The 24,267-nt window shown below is 41.5% G+C and overlaps 1 long non-coding RNA gene and 1 pseudogene across 1 annotated transcript; both read left to right on the top strand.

Annotated features, from left to right (window-relative positions):
* The first annotated feature begins 879 nt into the window (after positions 1-879).
* On the top strand, positions 880-1,734 carry LOC123481634. The gene is made up of 3 exons (XR_006657219.1): positions 880-1,024; positions 1,539-1,576; positions 1,694-1,734. It is a non-coding gene; the product is annotated as an uncharacterized LOC123481634 (long non-coding RNA).
* A 2,093-nt stretch (positions 1,735-3,827) lies between these two features.
* LOC123481633 lies at positions 3,828-24,267 on the top strand (annotated as a pseudogene).

Genomic DNA, 24,267 nt, shown 5'->3' with positions numbered 1-24,267 from the left:
TGTTCTTCATGTTTGAAAACAATTCCAAGGCACTTCCCACTGGGCACAGACGTCAATTTAACGTCTATTTCATGTTGGTTCCACATCATTTCATTGAAATGATGTGGAAACAAGGTTGATTCAACCAGTGTGCGCCCAGTGGATTTTAAATATAACTACAGATCAGTTGAACTTGTCCCCAAAATGCCCGAAAGCTGCAAGGAATGTTAAAAACAATTGCAAAATTTTTCAGTTATAGGTTGCCTTCATGATGGCCTTCGAGTTACAGCTTTTAACATCACGTTATGACATAGTTTGAACACTCTTATATATCGTATGTGATTGATATGCTGTGTCAGATACTGCAGACTGAGTCTATAGGGGATGTCCAGCAATGGATTCTGACAGCTGGTCAAAGAGGTAAGTGCACTGAACTGCACATATACACCAATCCATTTAGCATGCAGTCACTGTTATTTAGAGCCCGTTTCTAGTTGTTGAAATCCAGCTGCAGAGCATAGTGAGGGAAAGACAAGATTAGATAGATAAGATAGTAATTTATTCATACCCCAAAGGAAATGTGATAGCACCAGCCAAATTAACAGTAACAAAAGGATACATTATCAAGAAACATTCTATCACAACACTAAAGTGAGACTCGCAATTAGCGTTGCCACAGGCAGAATGAACCAAGAATATTGCAGATGAGCGAGATGCAAGACACCCTCACACAAAGCATATGATGCACTCACACAAAGTATCTGTCTTTAAAAGTCCCCAAAATAGTGTTAATCAGGACCATAATCCCAAGTCCTGACTAAAATCCATCAGGATGTATACATTGATCTGTCATGGCGTTAACCTATGGTGGTATTTACTTTTGTGCAGTAAAGGACCAGGTTCTAAGTCTGCTGTGTTCCGCCCTGGCCAAGGACCCTGTCTCAGCCTATGAGGCTCCGGGAGGAGAGCAGCTGACAGTGAAGGAGGTTCAAAACCTCTGTCCTGCCTCCAGAATGGCTTCGATCAGTGAGGAGGATACCACCAGGTTAGTGTTTCCAACCAGAGAATAACATCATTGTAAGACACCTATAACAAATGTTGTCTGCTGGGAGGATCAATTGTTGAAACATTGGTTGTTTTTTCATTGTTGGGTCAATGGAAGATGGCAAAAGCTTTTAGTGGATCACAGCAAAAAAATATGTTTTGGAACCATTGCACATTGCAAGTTGGCTGCACACTTCACAGCATACAGCCCCAGGACCAAATGCGGCCTAAAAAGTAATTGATGATGTGGGGGGTGGGGGGATCCTAGTTCTTAAGGAATTATATTTGAAATTGGATGAATGATGATGCAATGCCATGTAGTATGAAATCACCATGCTCCTTGAATCATTTCAATATCTGGCTGCCACTTCCCCCCTGGACAAATACTATAAGTTGTGCAGCCCTGCACTAGGTACTGTATATCAATACTGCTACACACTGGCCTATACATTTGCCTATTCAAAAAGGACAGCCTGTAATGTATTTACAAAATATATTATCTTTACTCTTTACAGAGATCATTCCCTAGAAATGATGTCAAACTGTGACTCTGGTGAGTCTCCAAGGTTAAGAGCTGACAAATAGTATAATTAATTTACCTAGTAATTGATGTGTTGATTGATTCACTCCATGTCTGGAGGTCTGTCTATCTATAATACACCATTCCCAGGTAAACTGGAGGATGCAGACACAGAGAGGGCAGAGTCCAAGACCCTCCAGGGAGGAGGCACAGCGCCAGACCCTGAGTACCCAGAGGACCCTAGGTAGCCCCACCGTGTGTCACCTCAACCAGAAAGTGGTCCTACGCTACACCAAGCGGGCCCTGACGCCTCACACGCCACCAGAAGTGTTCCAGGCCGAATGGCCCAACTATACCCAGCAGACACCTGACCCACTTGTGATTTAAAACACAACTCTGGCAATACACCTGGGGTCCGTTCCAGAAGTTACAACGTCACTGAACGTTCAGATAGAAATGTATGATGTAGAACAAGAGACCATTGTCTGTCATGTTGAATAGGTTATTGTATCAGCTCTCAGTGATTCTATTTCTATCTGCAACACTGAACATTGTGCCCTAATGAATGAACCCCTCCTGCGCATCTCAATACACCTCTTATCCAGCAATTGGTAGTCATTTTGGTTGTCATTTTGTTCTGATTTAGTTTGAATTAGATTTTGAATTAGTCTGCATCTGAGAATCAATGAATGTTTGATTGAGTTGGAAAGGGAGTTAAAATGGGACTTGAAATTGTGATAAACAATGAAAAATACTTTGATTTGATTGATGTCTCTGGATAAGAGCTGCTAAATGACTAAAATGTAAATGTAATGTCTTCCAATTTTACTCCCTATTGGGTTACACTTTACATTACAGTGCCCTTATTACTGTGTCACTTTTTAGGTAATTAAAATCTAACAAGTATAGTTAATTACTCATTATTACACTCTACTTTGGGTTAGGGGTAAGGGGTAGGGTTAAGGATAGGGTTAGGGTTATTGCTACAGTGTAGAGTGTAATCATTAGTTACAACAATACTTTTTACACTGTAATTACATAAGTAGTTACACAGTAATAAGTGCAATGTAACGTAAGTGTTACCACATACTGCACCACTACCAGTAATTCAAGACTGACAATTGTTCACAAAAATAGAATAACATCTGAAAGACTATGAAGACAATATGATCTGTAGTCAATATATCTGTTTATTTATCTAACTTTTTCCCCAAATGCATGAAAATATAAAGTGAATCAATGAATGCCTATTAATGACTATAATAGATTGATTGGAAATCATTCAAAGTGACATTCATCCAGACATTGGATGAAGTAGGGCTGCATGCATAATCTCATTTCATCATTGTGGTGTTGTCCCTGATGACAGAGTTGATCTAATCAGAGAAGGGTCACCTTGAAAGGAGGCCTCCATCTTCTTTTCCATAGTGTGAGATCATTTGTAGATGGTTAATCAGTAGAAGCATATGAGCTTAAAAAAATATATACAAATAGGATTCTCCAATAAAGACAATGAGAAAAAACGACTTCACTGTCAAGGAAATTACTTCACTGCTTGATAAATTCTAGAACTGTTATTTCCCTTTCCCTCGCAATGTAATCAAAGATATGAGTCATCCATAATGTAAACCCAGATCAATTTGTCCATGATTGGGATGGGGTCACAGGTCAAGGATCAGTCATCGTCCCCTCCCACATATCCCCACATCCATCCTTACCATGAGTGGGAAACGCAAAACTGACCTCAAATCGGTGCTTACAACTTCCTCCACACCGCCACACAAACACGGTAGAGAGCCAAGTACCTACCATTGGCTCATGTGCTGTCTGTAATAGTGTGACGTGTATAGTCCATTTCCTTCAACGGTGTGTGCAACTATGTCAATCTGTTTATTACCGACATGCAAAATTAGGTGAAAGGTTCAATCTCAAGATGACGCTGTCTCACTACCGAGGGGTAAATGTCACCATTGTTTTAACCCTTTTAGACGTACGTTGTAAATGTAGAGTATATTATTGTATTGAACTTGTTGCTGAAAGTTGCTCAGAATTTGGCTGTATCGAAATAGCTGTGAAACTACTGTTTTAGCCTATATGTAATTGTCTCACTGATTTTATCATGATAGGCTACTACTTGAGGACGAAACCTCGATGTCAATTCGCATTTGTGCATGCGCTGTTGATAAGGCTATCATCCTCTTCTCATCCGATTGATCATCATGGTCATTAGGTATGTCGTAACATAAATGAACTGCTCCCGTATAAAGTAGCATCCCCCGGCGACAGTGGGCATTGCACCTATCGATAGTCGAAGGCATTGTCAAATCTCAGCTCTACAAGTTAATGATTTGCTGTTCACCTCGTACTTAGTACTTGAGCGTGGAGTTTGGATTCTGCCCTCCACACCGATGAACATAATTTGAGTAGCTTCGGGTAGCTGAGCCTTTCATTCTGGCCTGTGAGCGAGTATTCAGTCAACTTTTACCTGCTGTCACCTTCTTGCTCCTAATAGAGTACAAAATGTTAACTCTCTTTGTGCTTTTGCTCTGCATAACATCTTCATTTTCTGCTTCTACTAGAGGTGAGTTATAGTTTTTTTTTAATGTACCGATATTTGTGATTAATATGTTATTGTATATTGTGTTGGTATGTGATTTGCTTAGAGAGTATATTAGAAGTTGGGCTCTAGGCCTACAGTCACTGACCTTGGAACTTCTGTCATAAAACCTTTGAATGGTCTTGCAACAGCCAAGAAACCAACAAATCACTTTCACTGGAAATTGATAATTTCACAACACATGTTAGTTCCTAAATTCAATAGTCAAATATATTTTCCTGGTGATGTAATTTGTATACACAACCAATAGTAATTAGTCCCCTAAACATTTGAGGTAACCTGCAGGGTAGATATTGTGGATATTACTGTAGTTGGTGGTAAAGTTGTTTTTTAGGTGCCATATCTATTAATCATAGGCGATATGAATGAAATTATTTCATGTTCAACTTGGTCAGTAGAAACTGAGGCAGTTGACAAAGTGGTTGAATACAGCTGTCTGTGGCAGATTTTGTATGTTTGATTCAGCACTTGGTGATGTAACCCGAAAGTGACACGTCAGTTTTGACTCATGTCCTAATGTCGCTTCTTTTGGAATGCTACACTGTATTAGAGCAATAGACCCACAATGTTTACTGTCTCCAGTGTTGATTGTGTCCATCATAAACGTAGACCATAGTAGGTTTAGCTTACAAGGGTTCTCGCAATAATAATGACACATTATTACAAGCTGCAATTGCACCATCTTGAAGGGCTCACCTTCTGAATCCAGAATGCCTGACAGTATGAATGTATAAATATTACTGTCTGTTTTTAATCATCTGCTACAGAGGATAAGATGTTTGGAAGTATTTTGGCCAAAGCTACACATGGTTTTACACATGTTATAGTCTCGTCCACCTGCCTGATCTCTCTCTGTCGAACAGGTAGCAATTAGCCAGGGCACCAGGTAACGTGTGTAATGGTTAAACGATTAATTGTTGCCTAGCCAAGACATTACACATCTAACAGGGTAATAAATTGCTCCAATCTGAACTCAAGAGCATTCTTTTTATGATTGACATACAAAAGGGGAAGTACTTGACTGCCACAAAGGAGATGATTTGAGGAAAATACCTTAATTCAATCGCTGCTTAATGGTATTCAATATACCAACTATTTTGTTTAGGAGATGTTTTGACAGACATCTCACTCAGAAGTGAGGGCCATTTACTGTTAATCAGCTTGTTGACATTGTGCAGTTACTGATGAAAGACCTTGATATTTATATAGAGAAACACAGGTCTAAGTGAATCTCAACCCTTTGCGGTCCTCAGTGAGTTTTAAGGGTCTCAGTAGCCATGTTCAAACTGCACTTAGCCCAGGGCAAACAGAAAAGTGACACATGAATATTATACTCCAGAAAAGTGACAGTTGGTTTCAATTAGCCAGGGTTAACAAATGCTTGTGTAAAGGACGTTAAGCTGGCCCTGGGCTAATTTTAACCCAGGGTTAAGGATAGCCTTGGGCTAAGTGAATGCAGTTTGAAAAGGCCTAGTGGGGCTCAGAAAGAAAACAGATTGAGAACCCCTGCTCTGAGTCACTCATATCACCGAGTATTCATCCCACTGTAAGTTTTGATCTCACGCTGCAATTCCTGCATGCCCCCTCTTGTTGTTTCAGGTGCTGGTGCTGCTGGACCCAGGCTGAACAATGATCGGTTGTACAAATTCAGCTACACCACCGAGGTGCTGATGGACAGGGCAAAGGGGTCAAAAGATGGCAATGCCGGCTATAGGATATCCAGTGACGTGGATGTCAACTTAGTGTGGAGAGACCCCAGCAGCAAGGACGACCAGCTCATACAACTTGTGGTAAATAATCCCACAGCACCACCCCTCGCACCACCTCCTCACCCCGAACCTGACTGCTGATAGCTACATTATTGAGGGAAAATGTACTTACTATGACTGTGATATGTGGTTGTCCCACATAGCTATCTTAAGATTAATGCACTAACTGTAAGTCGCTCTTGATAAGTGTCTGCTAAATGACTAAAATGTAAATGACTGTTGGATGGATGTGCCTAAATCCCCTAAAACCCCAGCCCCTGCACCATATGGGTTTGTATGGATCTGAGAGGATTGTCAATAACACTACCTCGCCTTATGATAGCATAGTTGGAATTTTCACCATATCACGTTGACCTATCCAGTCTTTTCAGCTCTACACAAATGCAGAGGGGGAAGGGAGTAGGGGGTAGGGATTGATTTAGGATTCATTCAGGGTCAGACTGAGAGCCTGTTTTTGTCAAACCTGGTTACATGTTTCCCTGGGATATTGAATTAAAAAAACCCACCTCTTGTTTTGGGAGGGTGCAAGTTGGAGTTTATACATGCAAAACATTGTTTACAATGTGAAAGAAAAGGAAACTCAACCACATATTGATATGATCCTGGGAAAGTGATCGTGGGAAAGAGGTTCTTAATGTCCCCTGTAATTGGCTCGAATAGAAAAAAAAGCGTTGTCTGATTGTATAAAAATAGTACTTAAGTTCTCAGACAGGCCCCTTAGGGATTCAGTTTTTTCCATTGTATTTATAAAGGCCTGGGTTCAAATCGTATTTGAATTCTTTTAAATACTTAAGTTGTGCTAAATTGTGCTTGCCTGGCCCAAAAGCAGTCCCAAAAGCAGTCATCTCAAAAGTGCCAACACGCCTGCCTGGCATTCCAGACAGGCTAAACCAAACACTGACAGTTTTTGAAAGATTTTAAATACTATTTCAACCTAAGTCTATACCTTCCATTCTGATTGTATTCTATGGAGAATATTGATATTGAGCTGCTTGAAATGTCCTAAGCTTTTAGTCACTAACATTTCCTCTGCCTTTTGAGGAACATGCATCCATGTTATAAATTCTTTCATTTTTTCTTAATGTGACTATGTCCTCCTCCTCCTCCAGATCATCTAACAAGCTCTTCCATTCCCATCCACAGATCTCAAACGTGAAGATAGCAAATGTGTCCCGCTCAGCCAAGAAGAACATATTCCAGGGCGCCACAACGCAAAGCCTTCTCGGAGAGAAGAAGCTGGCAGCACTGGAAAGGCCGTTCATGGTGCACCTGAAAAACGGAAAGGTAAGAGCTGTGGACGTTGCTTTGTTTACATTTTAGTCATTTAGCAGACGCTCTTATCCAGAGCGACTTACAGTTAGTGAGTGCATACATATTTTTTTATATTTTTCATACTGGCCCCCCGTGGGAATCGAACCCACAACCCTGGCGTTGCAAACGCCATGCTCTACCAACTGAGTTACATCCCTGCCGGCCATTCCCTCCCCTACCCTGGACGACGCTGGGCCAATTGTGCGCCGCCCAATTCGAACCAGGATCTCTAGTGGCACAGCTAGCACTGCGATGCAGTGCCTTAGACCACTGTGCCACTCGGGAGATTGTTTCTATGGAAACAAACAGTTATAAGAGATTATAAAGGGGGTCATTAATGCTCATAACTGGTCTTACAAAGAATTAGAACTGCATTATACCTGCAGGCGTTAAGTAAAGTGTTACAGTACGTTTTTATTGATGCGTAATGCTAAATTATTGATTGAACTTAAGGCAGTTACTAGGAACATGAATGTCCTTTGGGTATACTGTAGTGGAGATTATCTGCCATAGGTACATGTAGTAAAATGTATAGGTAGTAGGATGTTTAATTGTTACCAGAAGTATACTTGATATACTACAAATAGCTATTTTTCTATCATTGTAGTACTTTTGCTGTTATATCTTCATAGGTCAATAGTCATAAAAGTATTGTTTAATTTTACATTCATTTCTATATCAACCATCACTTTTACTATAATCAGTCAAGCTAAAAAATACTACATCTAGTATGGGAGCCATTTCCGGAGCATCATTGATGACATCCGTATTGCCGGGGACTATTAATGGAGCAGTAATTGGCAATGTGTTAGTGTGGTGACGCTGGAAGGGGAAATACCAGACAGATGGTGTGTACGTGCAAAGTCAATCCTTCAGATTGCCAGCCGGCCGGTTATCAGATCCCACGGGAGACTATTGTGGGGGCATTGGCGTGGCAAAGGAGCACCATTTCTTGATGACAAAGACAGGGTGAGATGAATACCGGTTGATCAGTGGATATCCTGTCTTGTACTGTGGTTGAATGCATTGTGATCAGTTAAATCTGTTATGAAAATAGTAAGAATTTAGCACTGGACTGTACATATTGAAACTAAATGTATCTCATAGTATTACAAACTATAATAAGTGATTACATACACTCACCGGCCAGTTTATTAGGTACACCCATCTAGTAACGGGTCAGACCCCCTTTTGCGTTCCTTAGGGATGTTCCACGGGGATGTTGGTCCATGCTGACTCGATGGCATCACGAAGTTGATGCAGATTGGACGCCTGTTATCTTATCCTTGGACCTCTTTCATCAACAAGTTGTTTTCACCCAAAGTACTGCCGTTGACTGGATGTTTTTGTTTGTCGAACCATTCTCGGTAAACCCTAGTCACAGTCATGCGTGAAAAACCCAGGATGGCGGCCATTTCTGAGATAATTGATCCAGCACGCCTGGCAACGACGATCAAACCATGCTCAAAGTCGCTTAGGTCACTTGTTTTACCCATTCTAACGTTCAATCAAACAGTAATAGAATGCATTGATGCCTGTCTGCCTGCTTTATATTACAAGCCACGGCCACGTGATTCACTGTCTGTAGGAGCGATCCATTTTCGTGATCTGAGTGGTGTACCTAATAAAGATAATGAAAGAGTGACAAGATTTGAAACTTTTGTGATAATGGTGACCTTAGGGTGACAATGTGTTTGTTTGTTTTTACTACAATGTGATTTATTGTTGGCAACCTTCGTACTTCTGTATTGTATTTTGGACTTTTTTTGGTGCAGTCTCTGCAATGTTAGACATGGTTTTTCAAATAAAGCTTTCTATTTCTCTGAGTTGATAAAGGCTGAATATGGACAAATAAGGTTAAAGAAAGTTATAGTCTTCAACAAATATAGTAAATAAAGCCTAATAAATCTAGTAATTTAATCTAAACCTCAAAGTGTTGTTTACAGTATGATGCCCTGAGTTGAGTGGACATTTGTTTGATAGTGTCTGACTGCGGAATGTGTCTTGGGTTGCGTTCCTTGCCAAGAAAATGACACTCTTATTGGCCCCTGCTCCAAGCCATGGGCATACCTTGCCAAGAGAAAAGGAACTCCCTCGCAAGGAACACCCTCAAGACGCAGTCCACAGTCAGACCCTACGTAGTCAGACCCTTTTCCATTTGTTGACATCTCCATCATTATCTGAGACACTTAGATAATGTTAATCTGAGAAAACTACAGCTAATTTCACTGTTCTGTCGCTTGACTCTAGTGCATTGTTACTATGCACGCTTTTAGCAAATAAGAAGTCGCTTTTGTATCGTATTGACTTGTTTGTTGTTTTCCATGCCTCTGTATCAGGTGAGCAGCTTTTACAGCTATAAGGCGGAGCCTGCTTCCATTAAGAACTTGAAGAGGGGTGTGGCCAGCCTGCTACAGGTGCAATCCAGATCTGGGAAGGTCATAGAGGTAAATGAGAACCAATACATATACAGGAAATGTTTTCATTTTTACTCTGCAGTCCTATTTTAGCAGGCACTTACTAAGAGATGATGTGATAACTTTTGAGTAATTTTTAACAAACTCAATTGGTAACCACCGCCGTGTACCAAATTGATTATTATTATTATTTTATTTTTTTGTCATTTAGCAGACGCTCTTATCCAGAGCGACTTACAGGAGCAATTAGGGTTAAGTGCCTTGCTTAAGGGCACATCGACAGATTTTTCACCTAGTCAGCTTGGGGATTAGAACCAGCGACCTTTCGGTTACTGGCACAACGCTCTTACCCACTAAGCTACCTTTGTTTCAATGATTCCTAGAGAAACCAAAAAGTAATTATAAGGGGATAATCATGTAATGACCATTTTATCATGTCATAAAAATAAAAAATAAAATAAATAATGCACTGTAAAATAAATGTTTGACCAAAAACACAGTCATAAGTTTGCAATGAATTCTCTATGTAAATCATTCGACTAATTGCTTCAAAACATTTTTCAATGGTTTGCTGTATGAGTACTTTTTGTTGGCTGACTGATCTGTCTGGTCTGGGAACAGAATGACGTGTCCGGGAGGTGTACGGTAGAGTACAAGGCTGCCCAGGGCCAGGTGACAAGGACCAAGGCTTTGGAGACCTGCAAGACCGCAGAGACCGGCTTCACCACCTACATTCAGGTCCTGGGCGTGAGTGGGGAGTCCAGCTCTGTCACTGTTTTCACCCTGGAGGATGGCTTCATTAAGTCAGCCATATCCAAGGAGACTCACATCTTAGCAGTCAATGCACGCCGCACCACCGCAGCTAAAATAGTGTCCAGGTAAAGAATTCTGCTGTAAACTTTGAGGCAATAGATTTTTTTTCTTCTTCTTTTGTTTACTTAATTAATCCATCACATGCATTCTTTCAGTGTGAAAGTAGTTGTTTTTTCACTTATTGATTGAATAGGCTTTCTGAAAACATCAATTGCAAGGAACAGAAACTGATTGATTTGATGGATTTGTTCGTTTATATTGTCCTCAGGCAAAGCTTGACACTGGTAACAATTGAGACTGGGCCGTTTGAAGCTGCTGGGAAGAATGTCGCCAGTGTTGTCAAATCACTGGATGATAAATTGTTTGCTGTTGGTGTGGCAGCTGAGAAGGTCAAATCCCAATGCAAGGGCTGTCAATCGGTAAGTGGTTGTGAGAAGCAATAAAGTAAAGAAAGTGCTTCCCGTTGTTTTCAACCTTGGAACACTGACTTTTTCCTCTGAAAGGTTCCAATATAACATATCTTCAATTCAGCTTTTGTATTGACTGCCAAACCAAATGCTTCAAAAATTACTCTTTACTAAAGAATAAGTAAAAAGGGCAGAGGAAAACTGTACTGTGCTGGCCTGGTTGATTGCTGGAATGGTGCTAGAATGAAATGATCAGTACCAGCACAGTACGGGGTGTTACAATAGTGTGAAAAGCCCTTATGTGTAGTCTGAATTTACCAACACTATACTACACTATCGATACATGTCCTTGCTGACCAAACATATAATTAAGAAATTACTATTTTTCCTTTATTTTCCTCTTCTTTGCCCATCCCGCTAGCTGTTTGAGCACTGGCAGGCAGTCCAGAAGCAGTTTGAACCAGATAGCTTGTCAAAGGCCATCGCTCCTCGAAGCTTCCTGGCTCTCATCCAGAGCATAAGGAAAGCCTCCAAGGACGAGATCCTCCAAGTGCTGAAGAGCTCCAGCAAGACTGCCCTGTAAGGCCTAGCACTTACTCACTTCTCTGTCTCTCTCTCCCTCCTTTTCTTTCTCTTTCTGTCTGCCTCTTTCTCTCCTCTTTTTTTCTATTTTTGTCTTTCCCTCTTCAGTTAGTCTTTCTTCTCTCTATTTTCACTTCTCTTCTATCGCTCTTTCTCTTCTCAAACTCTCATTTTCTCTTTTTCTGTATGTGTCTCTCTTTTTCTCTCTCTCTCAGGCTGTGATGCTTTCTTATGAGATATAGAGACTCCTCACCCCATTTCCTTGCTGTCTGTCTCACGCCCCATGTTTATTTTGCCAGAGCCACACAGTGCACTATATAGGGAATATGGCGCCATTTTGGATATGACTTCTGACTCACCACCTCTCTCCAACTCTCTCGGGGTCTGCAGACCTCAGGTGGTGGACGCCGTGACCTCGTCCCAGACACCCGCCTCCCTGGACGCCATGCTGCAGTTCCTCAACTTTGCCGACCCCAAAGGCCTGGTTTTGCAGGAGAGGTTCCTGTACGCCTGCGGCTTCGCCTCGCACCCCAACGAGAGAATGCTCCAGGCTTTGGTGGTGAGTGGCCAATGGCTGCCTCTTGCTCAAACTCTACAATCTTAGGGTGCCTTCAAACCAAAATGAATTAAATGCATGTCGAACACAGCAGGATGGGGAGAAATTATTCGGTAAAAAGTTAGTTCTACGTTTTCAATTGGTTAGACAGATACGTCATTGTGACTTCTGACCGACAGCGCAACACAACACTAGACCCTCCCCCAACGCACTGCTCCCAGTGAAAATCATTGAGTTATTGCGTTTTTTACGTATCTGTTTTTTTCTGGTTTGAAAGCACCCTTATGCTCATCATCAGGGCAATATTCAGTAAGCACATTAGCAGAACGTTTTACAACTTTACATTTTAGTCATTTAGCAGACACTCTTATCTAGAGCGACCTACAGTTAGTGGAATCATCTTAAGATAGCTAGGTGGGACAACCACATATCACAGGCATAGAAAGTACATTTTTCCTCAATAACGTAGCTATCAGTAGAGTCAGAGCTAGAAGGGGGTGGTGGGGTGGGGGGGTCAACTGCAAGTGTTGGTAAAATAATTAATTAAATAATTAATTAAATATATATATATATATATTTTTTTTTCAACCTTGCCATTTTAATATGATCACGACCCAGCTCTCTCAATGCACCCTTCATGACATTGTTGATTGTAGCATTTCTGTGGCTCAATCTGACTATGTCCTGTGGTGCGATAAAGGAAATAACACACATACACACACACAGATTTTGTGGGGCAGTGGTTTCTCTTTCTCTTAGATTTTGCACCTACTCTTCCTCTCAAACGACTTTGAGAGGAAGTTGCAATTATATTTAAAATTGTTTTTTTTGTGTACTGTATGATGATAAAACATATGACAATAATGACACGCATTGTTTTTTCAGGACATTTCAAAGGGCAAGATTGGCAGTAACGACATCAAAGAATCAGTGGTGATCATCATGGGTGCCCTTGTGCACAAGCTCTGTCAGAAAGGAGGTTGTGAGCTACCAGTGAGTAAAGTTATCGAATATGTTTGAGCCTATGTCTGTAATGACGGAATCGTACAAAACTAATTCTTAAAGGGATTAACACATTTTTGAAAACTTCATATTCATCATCTTCAGCACCACCCCAACATCAACATATGTGAAAATGGTGTGTTTCTACGTTTTATAGTTCAAAAGATGGAGGAAGATAAGTGTTTCCGAAGACATCATCTGGTGTGCATCATGTGGTTTTAACCATGAGTAGGCATTGTCTCGATGAATATGAAGTAGAAATTTGTTTAAATGTCCCTTTTTAAGCAATTTAATCATCTTCAACCAAGAAAATACTGATTGGACTTTTTTAACTGAGCCAGAAATACCTTATTTTTATTGTAATGCCAGACTGGAATTGTGAAGTGAGACGTAGCTGTGTCTGATGGTTTAAAAATATACAGAAATGATCCCTCTATGATTCTCATGTGAAATGCACCAAAGAAAGTCATAATATCTTAAAAGGAACTATACAATGGCTGATTCATTGTGTGTGTTTTTGTCCCATGTCCAACCCAGACTGTGGTTGAGGTGAAGAAGATGATTCTGGAAGGTCCCGACAGTACGCAGGCAGAGTCAGACGTTCAGATGTACCTGCTAGCGCTGAAGAACTCCTTGTTGCCCGAGGCCATTCCCCTGTTTTCCAAATACGCTGAGTCGGAGGTCGGGGCCTACTGCACCATCTCCCTCACAGCCCTGCAGAGATACGACGTCGCTCTCATCACAGACGAGGTAAGGCCATTTGACGTCTAAATTCACAGGGGAATTGCTTGATAACCATTCATGAGGGAAGCTGGATTGCCATTCCCAGAGCCATATATTTAGATATAGTTATCTTATTTCGATATACACTGAGATTACCAAAAGTATGTGGACACCTGCTGTAACGTAACAAAATGTGGAAAAGTCAAGGGGTCTGAATACTCTCCGAATGCACTGTATATACTGTTGTATATACCAACCAGGCCTTTATGGTAGAGTGGCCAGATGGAAGCCACTCCTCAGTAAAAGGCACATGACAGCCCGCTTGGAGTTTGCCAAAAGGCACCTAAAGCACTCTCAGACCATGAGAAACAAGATTCTCTGGTCTGATGAAACCAAGATTGAACTCTTTGGCCTGAATGCCAAGCCTCACGTCTGAAGGAAACCTGGCACAATCTCTACGGTGACGCATGGTGGTGGCAGCATCATGCTGTGGGGATGTTTTTCAGCGGCAGTGACTGGGAGACTAGTCAGGATTGAGGGAAAGACAATCGGAGCAAAGTACAGAGAATTCCTTGATGAAAACCTGCTCCAGAGCTCTCAGGACCTCAGCCAAGACATTGCAGGAGTGGCTTCGGGACAAGTGTCTGAATGTCCTTGAGTGGCCCAACCAGTGCCCGGACTTGAACCCGATAGGAACATCTCTGGAGAGACCTGAAAAATAGCTGTGCAGCAACGTCCCCCATCCAACCTGACAGAGCTTGAGATGATCTGCAGAGAAGATTGGGAGAAACTCCACAAATACAGGTGCGCCAAGCTTGTAGCGTCATACCCAAGAAGACTAGAGACTGTAATTGCTGCCAAAGGTGCTTCAACAAAGTGCTGAGTAAAGGGTCTGAATACTTATGTAAATGTGATATTGAGGGGAAAAAAACAATGTAATACATTTTAGAATAAGGCTGTAACCTAACAAAATGTGGAAAAAGTCAAGGGGTCTGAATACTTTCCGAATGCTCTCTCTCGCTCTCATTTATTTATTTATATAATATAATATATATATATATATATATATATATATATATATATATATATATATATATATATATACACTACCGTTCAAAGGTTTGGGGTCACTTAGAAATGTCCATTTAAAATAACATCAAATTGATCAGAAATACAGTGTAGACATTGTTAATGTTGTAAATGGCTATTGTAGCTGGAAACTGCTGTTTTTTTTATGGAATATCTACATTGGCGTACAGAGGCCCATTATCAGCAACCATCAGTCCTGTGTTCCAATGGCACGTTGTGTTTGCTAATCCAAGTTTATCATTTTAAAAGGCTAATTGATCATTAGAAAACCCTTTTGCAATTATGTTAGCACAGTTGAAAACTGTAGTACTGTTTAAAGAAGCAATAAAACTGGCCTTCTTGAGACTAGTTGAGTATCTGGAGCATCAGCAATTGTGGGTTCGATTACAGGCTTAAAATGGCCAGAAACAAAGAAAATTATTCTGAAACTCGTCAGTCTATTCTTGTTCTGAGAAATGAAGGCTATACCATGCGAGAAATTGGCAAGAAACTGAAGATCTCGTACAACGCTGTGTACTACTCCCTTCACAGAACAGCGCAAACTGGCTCTAACCAGAATGGAAAGAGGAGTGGGAGGCCCCAGTGCACAACTGAGCAAGAGGACAAATACATTAGTGTCTAGTTTGAGGAACAGACACCTCACTGGTCCTCAACTGGCAGCTTCATTAAATAGTACCCGCAAAACCCCAGTCTCAACGTCAACAGTGAAGAGGCGACTCCGGGATGCTGACCTTCTAGGCAGAGTTGCAAAGAAAAAGCCATATCTCAGACTGGCCAATGAAAATAAAATATTAAGATGGGCAAAAGAACACAGACACTGGGCAGAGGAAGATTGGAAAAAAGTGTTATGGACAGACGAATCGAAGTTTGAGGTGTTCGGATCACAAAGAAGAACATTTTTGATACGCAGACCAAATGAAAAGATGCTGGAGGAGTGCTTGATGCCATCTGTCAAGCATGGTGGAGGCAATGTGATGGTCTGGGTGTGCTTTGGTGGTGGGAAAGTGGGAGATTTGTACAGGGTAAAAGGGATCTTGAAGAAGGAAGGCTATCACTCCATTTTGCAACGCAATGCCATACCCTGTGGACGGCGCTTGATCGTAGCCAATTTCCTCCTACAACAGGACAATGACCCAAAGCACAGCTCCAAACTATGCAATAACTATTTAGAGAAGAAGCAGTCAGCTGGTATTCTGTCTATAATGGAGTGGCCAGCACAGTCACCGGATCTCAAACCTATTGAGCTGTTGTGGGAGCAGCTTGACCGTATGGTACGTAAGAAGTGCCCATCAAGCCAATCCAACTTGTGGGAGGTGCTTCAGGAAGCATGGGGTGAAATCTCTTCAGATGACCTCAACAAATTGACAACTAGAATGCCAAAGGTCTGCAAGGCTGTAATTGCTGCAAATTGAGGATTATTTGACGAAAGCTAATTTTGAAGGACACAATCATTATTTCTAACCTTGTCAATGATTACATTTCCTATTCATTTTGCTATATTTCCTATTCAAACTCATTTCATGTGTTTTCATGGAAACCAATGAAATATCTAAGTGACCCCAAACTTTTGAACTGTAATGTGTGTGTATGTATGTATGTGTGATATATATATATATATATATATATGTGGGGAGAACAGGTATTTGATACACTGCCGATTTAGCAGGTTTTCCTACTTACAAAGCATGTAGAGGTCTGTAATTTTTATCATAGGTACACTTCAACTGCGAGAGACGGAATCTAAAACAAAAATCCAGAAAATCACATTGTATGATTTTTAAGTAATTAATTTGCATTTTATTGCATGACATAAGTATTTGATACATCAGAAAAACTTAACTTAATATTTGGTACAGAAACCTTTGTTTGCAATTACAGAGATCATACGTTTCCTGTAGGTCTTGACCAGGTTTACACACTGCAGCAGGGGGATTTTGGCCCACTCCTCCATACAGACCTTCTCCAGATCCTTCCAGGTTTCGGGGCTGTCGCTGGGCAATACAGACTTTCAGCTCCCTCCAAAGATGTTCTATTGGGTTCAATACTGAGACTCAGCTAGGCCACTCCAGGACCTTGAGATGCTTCTTACGGAGCCACTCTTGGTTGCCCCTGGCTGTGTTTTTCGGGTCGTTGGAAGACCCAGCCACGACCCATCTTCAATCCTCTTACTGAGGGAAGGAGGTTGTTGGCCAAGATCTCGCGATACATGTCCCCATCCATCCTCCCCCTCAATACGGCGCAGTATGTCCCTGTCCCCTTTGCAGAAAAGCATCCCCAAAGAATGATGTTTCCACCTCCCATGCTTCACGGTTGGGATGTGTTCTTGGGGTTGTACTCATCCTTCTTCTTCCTCCAAACACGGCGAGTGAAGTTTAGATCAAAAAGCTATATTTTTGTCTCATCAGAACCACATGACCTTCTCCCATTCCTCCTCTGGATCATCCAGATGGTCATTGGCAAACTTCAGACGGGCCTGGACATGCAAGCTGGCTTGAGCAGGGGGACCTTGCGTGCGCTGCAGGATTTTAATCCATGACGGCGTAGTGTGTTACTAATGGTTTTCTTTGAGACTGTGGTCCCAGCTCTCTTCAGGTCATTGACCAGGTCCTGCCGTGTAGTTCTGGGCTGATCCCTCACCTTCCTCATGATCATTGATGCCCCATGAGGTGAGATCTTGCATGGAGCCCCAGACCGAGGGTGATTGACCGTCATCTTGAACTTCTTCCATTTTTTTATAATTGCGCCAACAGTTGTTGCCTTCTCACCAAGCTGCTTGCCTATTGTCCTGTAGCCCATCCCAGCCTTGTGCAGGTCTACAATTTTATCCCTGATGTCCTTACACAGCTCTCTGGTCTTGGCCATTGTGGGGAGGAGGTTGGAGTCTGTTTGATTGAGTGTGTGGACAGGTGTCTTTTATACAGGTAACGAGTTCAAACAGGTGCAGTTAATACAGCTAATGAGTGGATAACAGGAGGGCTTCTTAAAGAAAACAGGTCTGTGAGAGCCGGAATTCTTACTGGTTGGTAGGTGATCAAATACTTATGTCATACAATAAAATGCAAATTAATTACTTAAAAATCATACAATGTGATTTTCTGGATTTTTGTTTTAGATTCCGTCTTTCACAGTTGAAGTGTACCTATGATAAAAATTACAGACCTCTACATGCTTTGTAAGTAGGAAAACCTGCAAAATTGGCAGTGTATCAAATACTTGTTCTCCCCACTGTGTGTGTATATATATATTATATATATATTATATATATAATATATATATATTATATATATACTACCAGTCAAAAGGTTGGACGCACCTACTCATTCAAGGTTGCTTTTTGATTTTTTACTATTTTATACATTGTAGATGTACTCCTGAGTGGCGCAGTGGTCTAAGGCACTGCATCGCAATGCTAACTGTGCCACTAGAGATCCTGGTTCGAACTCAGGCTCTGTCGCAGCCCGGCCGCGACCGGGAGACTCATGGGCGCCGCACAATTGGCCCAGCGTCGTCCAGGGTAGGGGGAGGGAATGGCCGGCAGGGATGTAGCTCAGTTGATAGAGCATGAGCGCTTGCAACGCCAGGGTTGTGGGTTCGAGTCATGGGGGCCAGTATAAAAAATATATATATGTGTTCACTAACTGTAAGTCGCTCTGGATAAGAGCGTCTGCTAAATGACTAAAATGTAAATGTAAAACTGTGAAATAACACATATGGAATCAAAAAAGTTTTTAAACAAATCAAAATATATTTTATATTTGAGATTCTTCAAATAGCCACCCTTTGCCTTGATGACAGCTTTGCACACTCTTGGCATTCTCTCAACCAGCTTCATGAGGTAGTCACCTGGAATCCATTTCAATTAACAGGTGTGCCTTCTTCAAAGTTAATTTGTGGAATTTCTTTCCTTCTTAAGGCATTTGAACCAATCAATTGTGTTGTGACAAGGTAGGGGGTGGATGTACAGAAGATAGCCCTATTTGGTAAAAGACCAAGTCCATATTATGCCAAGAACAGCTCAAATAAGCAAAGAGAAATGACAGTCCATCATTACTTTTAAGTCATGAAGGTCAGTCAATATGGAAACTTTCAAGAACTTTGAAAGTTTCTTCAAGTGCAGTCGCAAAAACCATCAAGTGCTATGATGAAACTGGCTCTCATGAGGACCAGCACAGGAAAGGAAGACCCAGAGTTAACACTGATACAGAGGATAAGTTCATTAGAGTTACCAGCCTCAGAAATTGAAGCCCAAATAAATGCTTCACAGATTTCAAGTCACAGACACATCTCAACATCAACTGTGCAGAGGGGACTGTGTGAATCAGGCCTTCGTGGTCGAATTGAATTACTGCAAAGAAACCACTACTAAAGGACACCAATAATAAGAAGAGACCTGCTTGGTCCAAGAAACACGAGCAATGGACATTAGACCGGTGGAAATGTGTTGTTTGGTCTGGAATCCATATTTGAGATTTTAGGTTCCAACCACTGTGTCTTTGTGAGACACGGTGTGGGTGAACGGATGATCTCCATGTGTTTAAATAATATAATAATATGCCATTTAGCAGACGCTTTTATCCAAAGCGACTTACAGTCATGTGTGCATACATTTTTACATATTGGTGGTCCCGGGGATCGAAACCACTACCCTGGCGTTACAAGCGCCATGCTCTACCAATTGAGCTACAGAGGTAATTCCCACCGTAAAGCATGGAGGAGGAGGTGTTATGGTGTGGGGGTGCTTTTCTGGTGACACTGTGTGTGATTTATTTAGAATTCAAGGCACACTTAACCAGCATGGCTACCACAGCATTCTGCAGCGATACGCCATCCCATCTGGTTTGGTCTTAGTGGGACTATCATTTGTTTTTCAACAGGAAAATGACTCAACACACCTCCAGGCTGTGTAAGGGCTATTTTACCAAGAAGGAGAGTGATGGAGTGCTGCATCAGATGACGTGTCCTCCACCATCCCCTGACCTCAACCCAATTGAGATGGTTTGGGATGAGTCGGACAGCAGAGTGAAGGAAAAGCAGCCAACAAGTGCTCAGCATATGTGGGAACTCCTTTCAAGAGTGTTGGAAAAGCATTCTAGGTGAAGCTGGTTGAGAGAATGCCAATGCTTTGCACACAGCTGTCATCAAGGCAAAGGGTGGCTATTTGAAGAATCTCAAATATATCATATACAGTGAGGGAAAAATATATTTGATCCCCTGCTGATTTTGTACGTTTGCCCACTGACAAAGAAATGATTAGTCTATAATTTTAATGGTAGGTTTATTTGAACAGTGGGAGACAGAATAAAAAAAAATCCAGAAAATCCAGAAAAACGCATGTCAAAAATGTAATAAATTGATGTGCATTTTAATGAGGGAAATAGGTATTTGACCCCCTCTCAATCAGAATGATTTCTGGCTCTCAGGTGTCTTTTTATACAGGTAACGAGCTGAGATTAGGAGCACACTCTTAAAGGGAGTGCTCCTAATCTCAGTTTGTTACCTGTATAAAAGACACCTATCCATAGAAGCAATCACTCAATCAGATTCCAAACTCTCCACCATGGCCAAGACCAAAGAGCTCTCCAAGGATGTCAGGGACAAGATTGTAGACCTACACAAGGCTGAAATGGGCTACAAGACCATCGCCAAGCAGCTTGGTGAGAAGGTGACAACAGTTGGTGCGATTATTTGCAAATGGAAGAAACACAAAATAACTGTCAATCTCCCTCGGCCTGGGGCTCCATGCAAGATCTCACCTCGTGGAGTTGCAATGATCATGAGAACGGTGAGGAATCAGCCCAGAACTACACGGGAGGATCTTGTCAATGATCTCAAGGCAGCTGGGACCATAATCACCAAGAAAACAATTGGTAACACACTATGCCGTGAAGGACTGAAATCTTGCAGCGCCCACAAGGTCCCCCTGCTCAAGAAAGCACATATACAGGGCCGTCTGAAGTTTGCTAATGAACATCTGAATGATTCAGAGGAGAACTGGGTGAAATTGTTGTGGTCAGATGAGACCAAAATCGAGCTCTTTGGCATCAACTCAACTCGCCTTGTTTGGAGGAGGAGGAATGCTGCCTATGACCCCAAGAACACCATCCCCACCATCAAACATGGAGGTGGAAACATTATGCTTTGGGGGTGTTTTTCTGCTAAGGTGACAGGACAACATCACTGCATCAAAGGGACGATGGATGGGGCCATGTACCGTCAAATCTTGGGTGAGAACCTCCTTCCCTCAGCCAGGGCATTGAAAATGGGTCGTGGATTGGTATTCCAGCATGACACAAAACACACGGCCAAGGCAACAAAGGAGTGGCTCAAGAAGAAGCACATTAAAGGTCCTGGAGTGGCTAGCCAGTCTCCAGACCTTAATCCCATAGAAAATCTGTGGGGAGAGCTGAAGGTTCGAGTTGCCAAACGTCAGCCTCGAAACCTTAATGACTTGGAGAAGATCTGCAAAGAGGAGTGGGAAAAAATCCCTCCTGAGATGTGTGCAAATCTGGTGGCCAACTACAAGAAACGTCTGACCTCTGTGATTGCCAACAAGGGTTTTGCCACCAAGTACTAAGTCATGTTTTGCAGAGGGGTCAAATACTTATTTCCCTTATTAAAATACCAATCAATTAATAACATTTTTGACATACGTTTTTCTGGATTTTTTTGTTGTTATTCTGTCACTCACTGTTCAAATAAACCTGCCATTAAAATTATAGACTGATCATGTCTATGTCAGTGGGCAAACCTACAAAATCAGCAGGGGATGAAATACTTTTTTCCCCTCACTGTGTGTGTATATATATATATATATATATATATATATATATATATATATATATATATATTTAAAAAATATATATATATATAGATATATATATACAGTGGGGGAAAAAAAAGTATTTAGTCAGCCACCAATTGTGCAAGTTCTCCCACTTAAAAAGATGAGAGAGGCCTGTAATTTTCATCATAAGTACACGTCAACTATGACAGATAAAATGAGAAAGAAAATTCCAGAAAATCACATTGTAGTATTTTTTATGAATTTATTTGCAAATTATGGTGGAAAATAAGTATTTGGTCAATAACAAAAGTTTCTCAATACTTTGTTATATACCCTTTGTTGGCAATGACGACAGGTCAAACGTTTCTGTAAGTCTTCACAAGGTTTTCACACACTGTTGCTGGTATTTTGGCCCATTCCTCCATGCAGATCTCCTCTAGAGCAGTGATGTTTTGGGGCTGTCGCTGGACTTTCAACTCCCTCCAAAAGATTTCTATGGGGTTGAGATCTGGAGACTGGCTAGGCCACTCCAGGACCTGAAATAAGCTACGAAGCCACTCCTTTGTTGCCCAGCGGTGTGTTTGGGATCATTGTCATGCTGAAAGACCCAGCCACGTTTAATCTTCAATGCCCTTGCTGATGGAAGGAGGTTTTCACTCAAAATCTCACGATATATGGCCTTCATTCCTTTCCTTTACACGGATCAGTCAGCCCTGGTCCCTTTGCAGAAAAACAGCCCCAAAGCATGATGCCCACCCCCATGCTTCACAGTAGGTATGGTGTCAGTCTCAACTCAGCATTCTTTGTCCTCCAAACACGACGGTTGAGTTTTTACCAAAAAGTTATATTTTGGTTTCATCTGACCATATGATATTCTCCCAATCTTCTTCTGGATCATCCAAATGCACTCTAGCAAACTTCAGATGGGCCCTGGACATGTACTGGCTTAAGCAGGGGACACGTCTGGCACTGCAGGATTTGAGTCCTGGCGCGTAGTGTGTTACTGATGGTAGGCTTTGTTACTTTGGTCCCAGCTCTCTGCAGGTCATTCACTAGGTCCCCCGTGTGGTTCTGGGATTTTTGCTCACCGTTTTGTGATCATTTTGACCCACGGGGTGAGATCTTGCGTGGAGCCCCAGATCGAGGGAGATTATCAGTGGTCTTGTATGTCTTCCATTTCTAATAACTTGCTCCACAGTTGATTTCTTCAAACCAAGCTGCTTACCTATTGCAGATTCAGTCTTCCCAGCCTGGTGCAGGTCTACAATTTTGTTTCTGGTGTCCTTTGACAGCTCTTTGGTCTTGGCCATAGTGGAGTTTGGAGTGTGACTGTTTGAGGTTGTGGACAGGTGTCTTTTATACTGATAACAAGTTCAAACAGGTGCCATTAATACAGGTAACGAGGAGGACAGAGGAGCCTCTTAAAGAAGAAGTTACAGGTCTTTGAGAGCCAGAAATCTTGCTTGTTTGTAGGTGACCAAATACTTATTTTCCACCATAATTTGCAAATAAATTCATTACAAATCCTACAATGTGATTTTCTGGATTTTTTTTCCTCAATTTGTCTGTCATAGTTGACGTGTACCTATGATGAAAATTACAGGCCTCTCATCTTTTTAAGTGGGAGAACTTGCACAATTGGTGGCTGACAAAATACTTTTTTCCCCCACTGTATATCCCTTGTAAAAATGTAATTACAGTTGTTAAAGATTGTTATATTGTAAATACAATGTAACTGAAAGGTTTATGACGAACGTTCTCCTGTCTGCTAATTTATCCTGTGTGCCTTTCCAAATCATGTCCAATCAATTGAATTTACCACAGGTGGACTCCAATCAAGTTGTAGAAACATCTCAAGGATGATCAATGGAAACAGGATGCACCTGAGCTCAATTTCGAGTCTCATAGCAAAGGGTCTGAATACTTATATAAATAAAGTATTTCAGTTTTGTATTTTTAATGAATTTGCAAAAATGTCTAAAAACCTGTTTTCACTTTGTCATTATGGGGTATTGTGTGTAGATTGCTGAGTTTGTTTATTTTTATTTAATCAATTTTAATATAATAAGGCTGTAATGTAATAAAATGTGGAAAAAGTCAAGGGGTCTGAATACTTTCCGAAGGCACTATATATAATAGTATTTTCAGATTTGATTGAACAGATAGATGATAGCAGTGTGGAACTATAGTGAGAAGTCGTGTAAAAGGGCAGTAGGTCGGGTTCAAACTCATGCCGACATCGTAGACGTGTGCCCGGAGATTGCGGCATTAGCGCTAGACCAGCCTGGCCACCAAAACTGATATTTTAAACTGTTGTCGTGCCTCACTCCATTTCAGGTGAAGCAGACAGTGAACCGAGTTTACCACCAGAACCGGCCGTGTCTCACGAGAAGAATGTGAGGGCAGCAGCCGACGTGGTCCTCAGCAGCAACCTCATACATGGAGGTGAAGAACGTGCTCCTGTCCATCGGAAACCTGCCCAAAGAGTTGAACAAGTACATGCTTTCCAAGGTCAAGGACATCCTCCACTTTGAAATGCCTGCCAGGTGGGTGATGGGATTCACATTTGATTTGATGATTTGTGGGTATTTTCATTTTATTCAGACAGAAATAGCACTAAATGAGTGGGGAGACTAGCGGTGGGGCTGGGATTC

Source organism: Coregonus clupeaformis, chromosome 22 (genome assembly GCF_020615455.1).
Source record: "Coregonus clupeaformis isolate EN_2021a chromosome 22, ASM2061545v1, whole genome shotgun sequence".
In the NCBI taxonomy this organism is placed as follows: Eukaryota; Metazoa; Chordata; class Actinopteri; order Salmoniformes; family Salmonidae; genus Coregonus; species Coregonus clupeaformis.
Note: the sequence above shows the minus strand (reverse complement) of the source record. Positions and strands in the feature narration are given on the sequence as shown.